This window comes from Botryllus schlosseri, chromosome 15 (assembly GCF_051294905.1).
Source record: "Botryllus schlosseri isolate E-star chromosome 15, Bs_hap1, whole genome shotgun sequence".
Lineage (NCBI taxonomy): Eukaryota > Metazoa > Chordata > Ascidiacea > Stolidobranchia > Styelidae > Botryllus > Botryllus schlosseri.
The window spans coordinates 651894-661237 of NC_137250.1; the positions used below are offsets into that span (position 1 = coordinate 651894).

Here is a 9344-nt window from a genome sequence, read left to right on the forward strand (position 1 = left end):
TTGCCGAACGCGCGACAATGAATGACCCGATTTCGCCAATCATCTCAGCGGGAGATCGTGTCGCGTTACATTGTGCAGTGCGCAACACGCACGAATCTGGCTAATTAGCAACACGCCTTTCGTTAATTGGCCGCGCCTTTCGTTAATTTGCCGCGCACAATACTGATAATACGACTTATTGAATTGCAACCGAGTATTAGCGTCAGAGCGGTCATTTAAAAAGAGCAAGGTTTCGCGTTAAAGGAGGGGGTTTCGCGTTTCTAAAGGAGGGGGTTTCGACCCCCGAAACCCCCCCCCTGGCTACGCGCCTGCAAGGAGCGTATCATTTCTGTACTCGAAAAAATCATTGGTCAGTACTCGACTCGAATCAGCAGAATGAATACTTGATCCGGATTCATGTAACCTCTACCCGTATCATTGTGCCCAGCCCTATAAATGGATATTCCACTAAATAGACTGCAACACAACACGGACGTTATCCTGCATACTGCTCGATATTTAAAGGGGCACCATCCTAGAAAATACGATGTGGTCTGAAAGTTGAGTTTAATCTGTGAAAAACATATTGGCAGCAGGCATTTTCCTCAAAAAAGTCATCGTTTTCGAACTGCAGCTAGAATACTTTCGCAAAATTTACTGTTCCAATCTCTTTGTGGCATTATCATTTGCAACCTTTGTTGCACGCATCACTTAGCCAGTCAAGCAGGCACGCAGAGAATTTTTAGATAGTTTCAGCCAATATTATGAACTATCTTATGGACCAACAGCAACAGTGAAATAGGCTAATGCGTGTCAGCAGTTCGGCAAAGGGTTAATAATCAATGACAGTCCGGAATCGGACAACTAGAAAATTTCCCGCTGTCCAAATTCGATTAGAATTATAACTATACAGTTTATCCCAAGTTAGATTAGAATTACTGAATCCGCAAAAGCTTGGACATTGAATCAAGTTAAATCTATATCAAATCAGAGCACCAGAATGGCAAATGTCTGCACACCAAGCTTGGCTCGTCTCGCACGATCCAGTTCTCCTGTAGCATTTTCAGGAAAATAAGAAATTAGATCAGTATTAAAACGATAGCATAGAAATATTAGATTAGAATGAGATTGCCGGCATTTCGTTCTAATTAGTCAACTAGAATTTTCTAGTTTTTAAAGTCTCAATGACACATGACCTCTATACCACAGGGAGAAATGGATTGGAAAGGACGTACCGGTAGTTTATTTTTGTCCCTAATGTTTTTGCGGCATATACACCGACTCATGATATACATACACACGATATGTGCAAATGCATACCATGGGTGTGTGATGTGCATATGCCGCTGGACAAGGAAGGTGCAGATATAACCTTGAAAGGCTTTCTAAGTCTTGCACCACCACTCCATGCTATCCCAGTAATGCATGAGCGCCAAGCGGGGACGTCATGGATACCAGTGTTACTAATCCGGTCTTTGGTATGACCCGGACAGGGATCGAACCCACGGCCTAACGATCAAGAAGCCGGACACTTCACCATTACGCTATCTTTTCTGGAATGGCACATTATGTGATAATCTTTGAGCTGCAGTGCAAATACCTTGGTTTTCTGAGGATAATATCAGCCACGAAAATGTTTTTCACACTGAACTGTAATTAGAGACTACAGCATATTTAAAGCGCTACATGCCTAATGCTTGAATCGATACTATTCATAATTATATCTTTAAGATATCTATGACTCCTTCATTTTTAGAACGAAATGCTGAACGCTCACAGAAGATGGGACAATGCTTAAACTCTATGGTACGGTTTCAGATTTTATCGAATCCCACGTCTGCCTTGTGGGAAACCATCACTCCCCAAAAAATTTGGCTATTACACCCAGTCGTGTAGCATGGGCTGACAGGCTTACTAAACACAGGCCTAGCCACCATTAATGCGATGGACTGCGTTAATAATTAGTACTGGTTATTTTTAGCTCATCTCTGCAGTTATCACAAATGCTATTTTGTCACAAGTGACAGATAGCCGTACAAACTTTTGAGATAATTTACAAGGGATCCACCCGCAGGATAGGCCTAGCGTATTTTGTTCCATTTTCAGACATTGTTCTTTGTGAATTCCTGTAATAAAAGTGTTTTGAAGCCTGAACTCAGGTCAATGAAGCCTCAATGGGAGGGGTAATATAAATACTTACTATGAAATAAATTACAGAATCTTACAGCTTGTCCAAAGTTGCACCAAATACAGGGGTAGATTTGGACGAAGGAAAAGCAACAAAAATGGTATTCATTCATAACAATGAAGATTTCAAGTGAAACAAATTCAATTTATAATCCCTAAATTCCATTTATTCATTTCAGAGGTATCAAGGTCAAGTTGTGAAATATTGTAGGTTACAAAGTGCTTTAGCTTCTCAGTATGGGATGACTTGTATTCCTAATGAAATGGCAACACTTAAGCCTTACCAACATTGTGCAGTTGGTCTGTTATGACGGAATTTGTACTAAGAAAAGAAAGCTGCCATGCGGTTCTAGTCTCATCATCAAACTGAAAATTAAGATCTGCCTCACGAGAAATATTCCTATCGCCTATTATAACTAATTGCAGAAAAGATACGTTGATTTAACAAACTTGAATATGATTCAGAAATTTGGAACGTATTCTGCTGCATGGTGACGTGATATAGAGCTCATGGTCTCTTCACAATGTGACAAGCGCTGCACCCCAACTATTCAACAACAGCCTACAGCTCGGATAAGACCGGTTATATTTTAATTTAAGACTTTTTAAAGAAAATTCGTTACATTTTGACAGTACATTTTAGCAACACTTCACAGTATAATAGAGGCTATCAAACGGTGAAGTCGCAGTTCTTCCAAAATAAACACAACAATCACAAATCAAGTCAGCGGTTTTTAACTGGATTATTTCGGCACAGAATTCAAAATGGTACCGTAGTAGAAATTTTCTCATCAAATCGAAGTTTCCGATAATTGTTGCATATACTTGTCGTAATTACATTTCAGGTTCATTTTGATTGATAAGGTTCACAGGTCCGCAAAATTTCTTTCAAAATCTGATCGATTCGCTAGCTCTAAAACAGTTGAGAACGCCTCGAACATTAGAAATACACAGTGAACTCGAAGATGTAGCAACAAGTAAATTTTATTGTATAAAATTTCATTGCTATCAACTGTCATGTCAGAGGGGCTAATCACTGAGCCATAATAGAACATAAGAGGGTGTGAATATAGTTTTTGGGAAGGCGGTTTACTCCTGACTTTAGAAGACTTGTGGCATCGATCGAATTTAGTACAGGTATAGAGCAGTGGTTCTCAACCGCCGGTCCGCAAAATGTACTAGAATTTTATATCTCAACTCTACAATACAAGAAGTTGGACGCTTGTCCATTATTAGAGAAATAAAATATTTTTAGTAAACAAATTCGGGGTTAAGTTTGATTTTCAAAGGTTCACCCTTCACCGATCCGCAACATTTGCTTTGAAGTTTTACTGGTCCGTAAGGTCAATAGGGTTGCAAACCACTAATATGGAGTGCAAGTGTTGCTGCATCTTGTGACTTGTGTGATTGTTTCAAAGTTTGATACAAGATACTGACTAGCCCATGTATTTACATGATTTCAATTCATCTAGGGAGGGTGTCTTTCAGACTCAGATATATATGAGATTTGGAGTAGAATTCCTGTACCTTGTCCACAATAAATAAATATCGCATGAGGTCGGATCGCTTCATGTGTGGCACACCGTATGAGTGGTATGGCTATCTTGACAATTCTAAGGAACCGTTGGGCGTGACAAAACTAAGTTATATAAAATGAATATCAATCCTATGAACGCCCATTGAAAAGCAGAAGTTAAGGGCGTAGCATAAGTACTGATCTGTTTCTAGTCAAAAACATCACTTTTCTGCCCTTAATATTAATATAGACACGTGAAGTGGAAATTATTGTTCGTCAAATGATTTGATGCCGATCTTTTTTGTTATTCAACAAGTTTGTGTTTATACAATACTTTATGGGTAGCGCGTCTGCAGTTGACACATTCGTGAAATCGTACATATACGAATAATGTTTTAAGTGTTATTCTATCTTGCGAACATGTCCAGAAACGGAACTGACATGTGACGAAACTGACATGATTTTTCGCCCATGGTGCAATCAAGGTACGTTTACTGCAGATAATTGCGTGTGATGGAAATGTTTGTCATGAGGCAGATTTGATTTTGAGGTGTGACAAGTCAATAAGGATTCATATAACGTCTCATATTTTCTTCTCCGAAATCTATCGCAATGATGATCAACAAGGGCTTTAAAGGTTCTATTCCATTAGTCATACAGGTCAACGCGATCTCTTCATAAATGAAATATATATAACAAAAGTTAGTACTAATATTAGCATATGACCATATGTCATGGGTTAGAGTGACGTTAGACTCCCACCCAACATGCCATTATACAAACAACAATATCAATTCTCATTCTTCACATCGATGATGCGGACTGTTATACATAAAACAGACTGGGATGACATACAGCTTACGGCATGCCACCTTACAGAATACCGTAATCTTAATCTATGTGAGAAATTGAATGTGAACGCCATGAACTGCATCTGCATGAAACCTTCGTATTGCTATGATACTAGACTAGCCTCTTTTATATTACCTACCTACAATACCATCTGGTCGTAAACGGGTCGACTTATCACCATACTGACAACTATCAGCCATTAATTTGAATAAAAATAAACTTGTTGAAAACCAAAACCCTTCTTTTTAGCTGCTACCGAAATGGGATTTAATGGAAGCTCATTGACATCAAAATATTGACCAAAATTTCTATCCGACAAAAGTAATTTTTCTACACAGTAGAGAGCCATAAATGTTACTTTTCGTCCAATGAAAACGAGAGTTAGTAATTGTCGTTTACGGCCGTGGGCAATTCGGCATAGAACGTGGCTGTGGAATCATTTTATTTTCTTATTAAGAATTTTATTAGATCAATACACCACAAGATTGCGATACAATGAAAAGATAGGAAGGTGCCGAAATTACTTGAAGTAGCTTTTGAAATCAGACACCATTATGCCCATAGGTGAGGTAAAGAGGAGGCATGCACAGTTGCACACTGGGTAGTGAATGAAAAGTAATAGAATCTAACGCAAACAGACAAGCGACAAAAGGAGGAGGCTTGTGACGGAAGGCGATGTCGATATATCAGATCGTGGTCTAGCAATATCAAGCGCTGACTAGTAGGTATATTCATTCTTAAGAGTATTTTGATTTGAATGTGGACATGGACATGGACTGGACAATGGACATTAGGGTTGTTCAAAATTTGGAAAATCTTACAAATCCTCCGTTGTAACATAACATAACATAACATGGTTGGGTTATATTTTTATCAGAACAAGTCACACACAATGTACAATGCGATAAGACACAATGCGATGTCATGAACAGATAGGAGGATGTAGAACGACACGCATCAGTAGCGATCCTTTACTCTAACATCCACCTCGGCCTAGAGTGCCCGATGTCACAGTTCTTTTTCGATGTTGATCTCTTTGAAGCCGCGGCCCTTTCTACTAGTTCTTTTCCATTCATTGTGAGTGCTTTCTTTCGTCGGGTCTTTTTCTGGGCTTTTTTGTCGCCGTAAGAACGGCAACGGCAGGGGAAGAGGAGCCCAGATAAACCTCCGACGACGATTATTGATATAAAACGACATTGGGCCTAAAACAAGCTCACAGGAAGGCCGTTAAGATTTCGTGCAAAGCGTTTGAAGGTAGCTGCCGAAGAATGGGCGTGCCACCAACCATAGAACGGCGAGAAGACTAGTCTTCACCAAACCACGGCTCTTGATTGGGTAATCGGCTATGCTTCAATGACCAAGGCAGCACATTTTGCTGATTAGGTGATCAAGGAGTCTGCTACCCTCGGCGATTCTGAAAGCGCATTGTATGTAGGTTGACATATAATGATTTAGGATTGATTCAGGGCAATGATATATATACAATGATTGGAAACTGCCTCGCTCCCTAACGCTGTAAGGTCTACTCCCGCCGAAATCAGCGTCCGCGCGGATAAGGTTGACTGCGTACACTTCATTGAGCAATGCTGACCGTGGTGCAGTGCTGCTATCACCTTTGTTGGCAGATATTTCACTGTTTTTTCGTTTATTGGTTGATTGTAAATAAGTTTTGCGAGTATAGTGAGACAGTACTGCATACTAATGTCTAATCAAACTTCCGCCAATGCGCAATATTCAGGTACTGACTAGCTGCTTAGGTTTTTGCATCTGTGTATGAGCGGAAAAAGCTTGGAAAATGAAGACAGATTGAGATTCGAACATTTGTTAGATGCAATTAACGCCATCTGATATCTGGAAAGCGAAACTGATCAAGATTCTTGTGTGAGTAATCTTATTGTTGGTGGGTGGCCAACCTGAAAATTCAATGAGACCCATTTAACAGAAAGTAATTTTATTGAAGGCTATACCCCAACCATGAAATGTGTATATCTCGTAACTGACAACCTCCAAACCTACATGAACCTATACTAACCGCAAGCAGATCTCATTCGATCTGGCTTTCATTCGATCAGAGGCAACCGCTGTCAAACTGTTGCAGAGTGTTGCAATTTATACCGCTGATACAGCTGTGATACACCTGCTTGCGGGACCATATGATAATATCCAACATTGTGTTTTCCACGCCATATTAGGAAACGAATAAGACTTCCGATTGCAATGATCACGAGTCTATATAAGCGCATGTTTAGTTGACTCGAGATGAGATTCATTTGCTAACCCTACTTGTAACAACGTCTGAAATATATTCGTATGTCTTGCGTCTATCTGCGTCTTAAGAAGATCTCACCAGGATACAGTACAGGACTCCAGGTTAAGTAGTCAGCCAGCTAACCCTATAATACTTTGGTTAGCTATACTTCTACTCACCAGGAACATCACCATTGTATTGCGGCAATATTTATACACCCCTTTTTCTCACTGTAGTTGATAGATGAATAGTTGGTTGCGTCAGAATGGGGAGACAGAGTTGCATACCAGGGTGTGCTAAAACCTCTGCCAATGTGCATTTGTTTTAAGTTCCAGCAAAACGTTTTTGCACTGGCGTCAAATATGAATGGGCGGAAAACATTGAGAAATTTGTAAGGAGCTTGCGTCAAGATCTGTGGCGAGATCAATTGTACAAAAAAGACGATTTAAAGATTTGGTAATTTCATTGCGCGTCATCTGATTTGTTGAAAGGTGAGGAAATGATTCTATACTGTACCCTTCATCATTTCATTGCATAAGCACTATTCAGAGTGGTAGGCTACCTTGACTGTTATTTACTCCAATGGTAGTTGACTGGTAAAACTGACAAAACGAGTTTTATTTCAATGTCTAATGCATTTGCTTTTGCGGACAGGACACAAATCGATTAATTTGAAAATTGCATCAATTGCAACCTTAAATTTGTCTCTAAATTGGCTAGATTGTGTTCTCGGGACTTTATAGCTGTGTCGAAAACTTCGTTGCGAATATTTCAGCAATGCTGTTCAATGTGATGTTTCATGTGTCTAACTACTTCTGATTTTTGCATTTTCAGTGAACGAGAGTATTGTATTCAGTACACACGAAAGACAGAATGGTAGGATTCATTGATCTCGGGGAGTCAAGACCTGTAGATGATGGTGAACCAGCTTCACTCGCTCTTCAAGCCAGGGGCCTGGTAACCTCTTTTTCCAAACTTGTGGCATACTACGCAGCAAAGTCGGTGGCTTCATTTCAACTTTCAAGTATATTATGGGAATGTGTTGGCATCTTGCAGGATTGTGGAGTTCGGGTAGCTGCGTTTGTTGCTGATGGAACAAGAAGTGAATAACGTGAACTTGAAGTATCCTTGAAAATGCAGAAATATATTCAACCCTCCCCATTTGTTAAACCTCTACGCCAGCCGCACTGGTGGTACGAAACTTCTCAACACGGATGGTAAATTTATTCCATGGCGGCATTTTACGGCTGTTCCCAAACTGTTTGAAACGACGGAAGTGGGATGCTACAATTTGACGGATGCACATTTTCGTATGCAAAGCTTTGCAAAGATGTGGGTGATTTTTGCTGCTCAGCTTCTGTGTTGGGCGTATTATGCGAGCGATGGGAGGTGAGGATATGGAAGCTTCTGCATGGTTTGCCGGTATTTTCAATAAGTGGATCGACATTATGAATACATCACAACCAAGTCCAGTTACAGCAAAGACTTAAACCATATTGCAGTCCAGACGATTCACGCTTGAACTGGCTGGAAAATGATTTCTTGCCTCAAATGCGAAAATGCAGAGATTCTTGTGCTGGATGAACAGCAACTGAGAAAACCAAAAATTTCTTGAGTCTTGATAACCATTAATGCATTTAATAACCCCTGGACAGTGGACAGGTACGGTCAAATGGTCAAAATCCTTATTCTGCACTAGGCAATGAATTTGGTGACACCTTGATATCATATAAAATTACGGAAAAAGGGTGTTCCCCATCTTACCAATGAGCAAGCAAATATGGACAAACATCTAAACAACGCAGATTTCATCGAGAGTAGATACGGCATCATTCGGGTCGTAATTAGCCACTTTGGAGCCAACGAAAGCGAGTGTACTGCTGCATTTTTGAAGGACATCATCCAAACACTTTTCCAAGTTGAAGATGACAAAAATTGATATCTAGTAGCCTACTGTTATTGCTAAAAAATCACGCATTAACTGTTTTTGTTGTCCACATTGTTTTTGTGCATCGATCTATTTCTGTTCAGTTGCATATTAATGTGACTTTTTTCAAATGCATGCATTATTATTTCGTTTATATGCACATGAATTAGGGAATTGAGGATTAAAGTTTGTATTCGTAAATGTTGCATATGTGAAGTGTATGTATCTTGTTTCATCATTCCTCATTTCTTCACATAACAAGATCCTGAAAATTCAATTCTGTATTGTAAGGCATCGAGATTTCGTGGAATGATCATGGATAGGTGACTTTTTGTGAGAGGTAGGGGGTTGATGCATGCAGCATTGCTACAATGATTTACTCAGGTTCAAATAGAAGTAGCGAAAATATAAATCTGTGAAGTACTTTTAAAAAGTTCTAAAAGTAGATTTGGTTCTTCGCTCGCAGTCAGTGGGAAATAGTCACTTTTGAAATTGCAGGGTGAAGCTTAGTAACTACCACAAAATGACCATTGACCAATGAATATGTGGGTGCTATTTTCTAAAACAGATATCCCTGGCAAAAACTAAGTTGTGATGTTTTTGTTTGGTGAGTAGTATGAAAACACAATCACTCG

General features: G+C 39.6%; 1 long non-coding RNA gene across 1 annotated transcript; it reads left to right on the forward strand.

Annotated features, from left to right (window-relative positions):
• The first annotated feature begins 6007 nt into the window (after positions 1-6007).
• Positions 6008-8986, forward strand: LOC145457965 (uncharacterized). Its single transcript, XR_013921024.1, has 2 exons — positions 6008-6415; positions 7112-8986. It is a non-coding gene; the product is annotated as an uncharacterized LOC145457965 (long non-coding RNA).
• Positions 8987-9344: the final 358 nt, after the last annotated feature.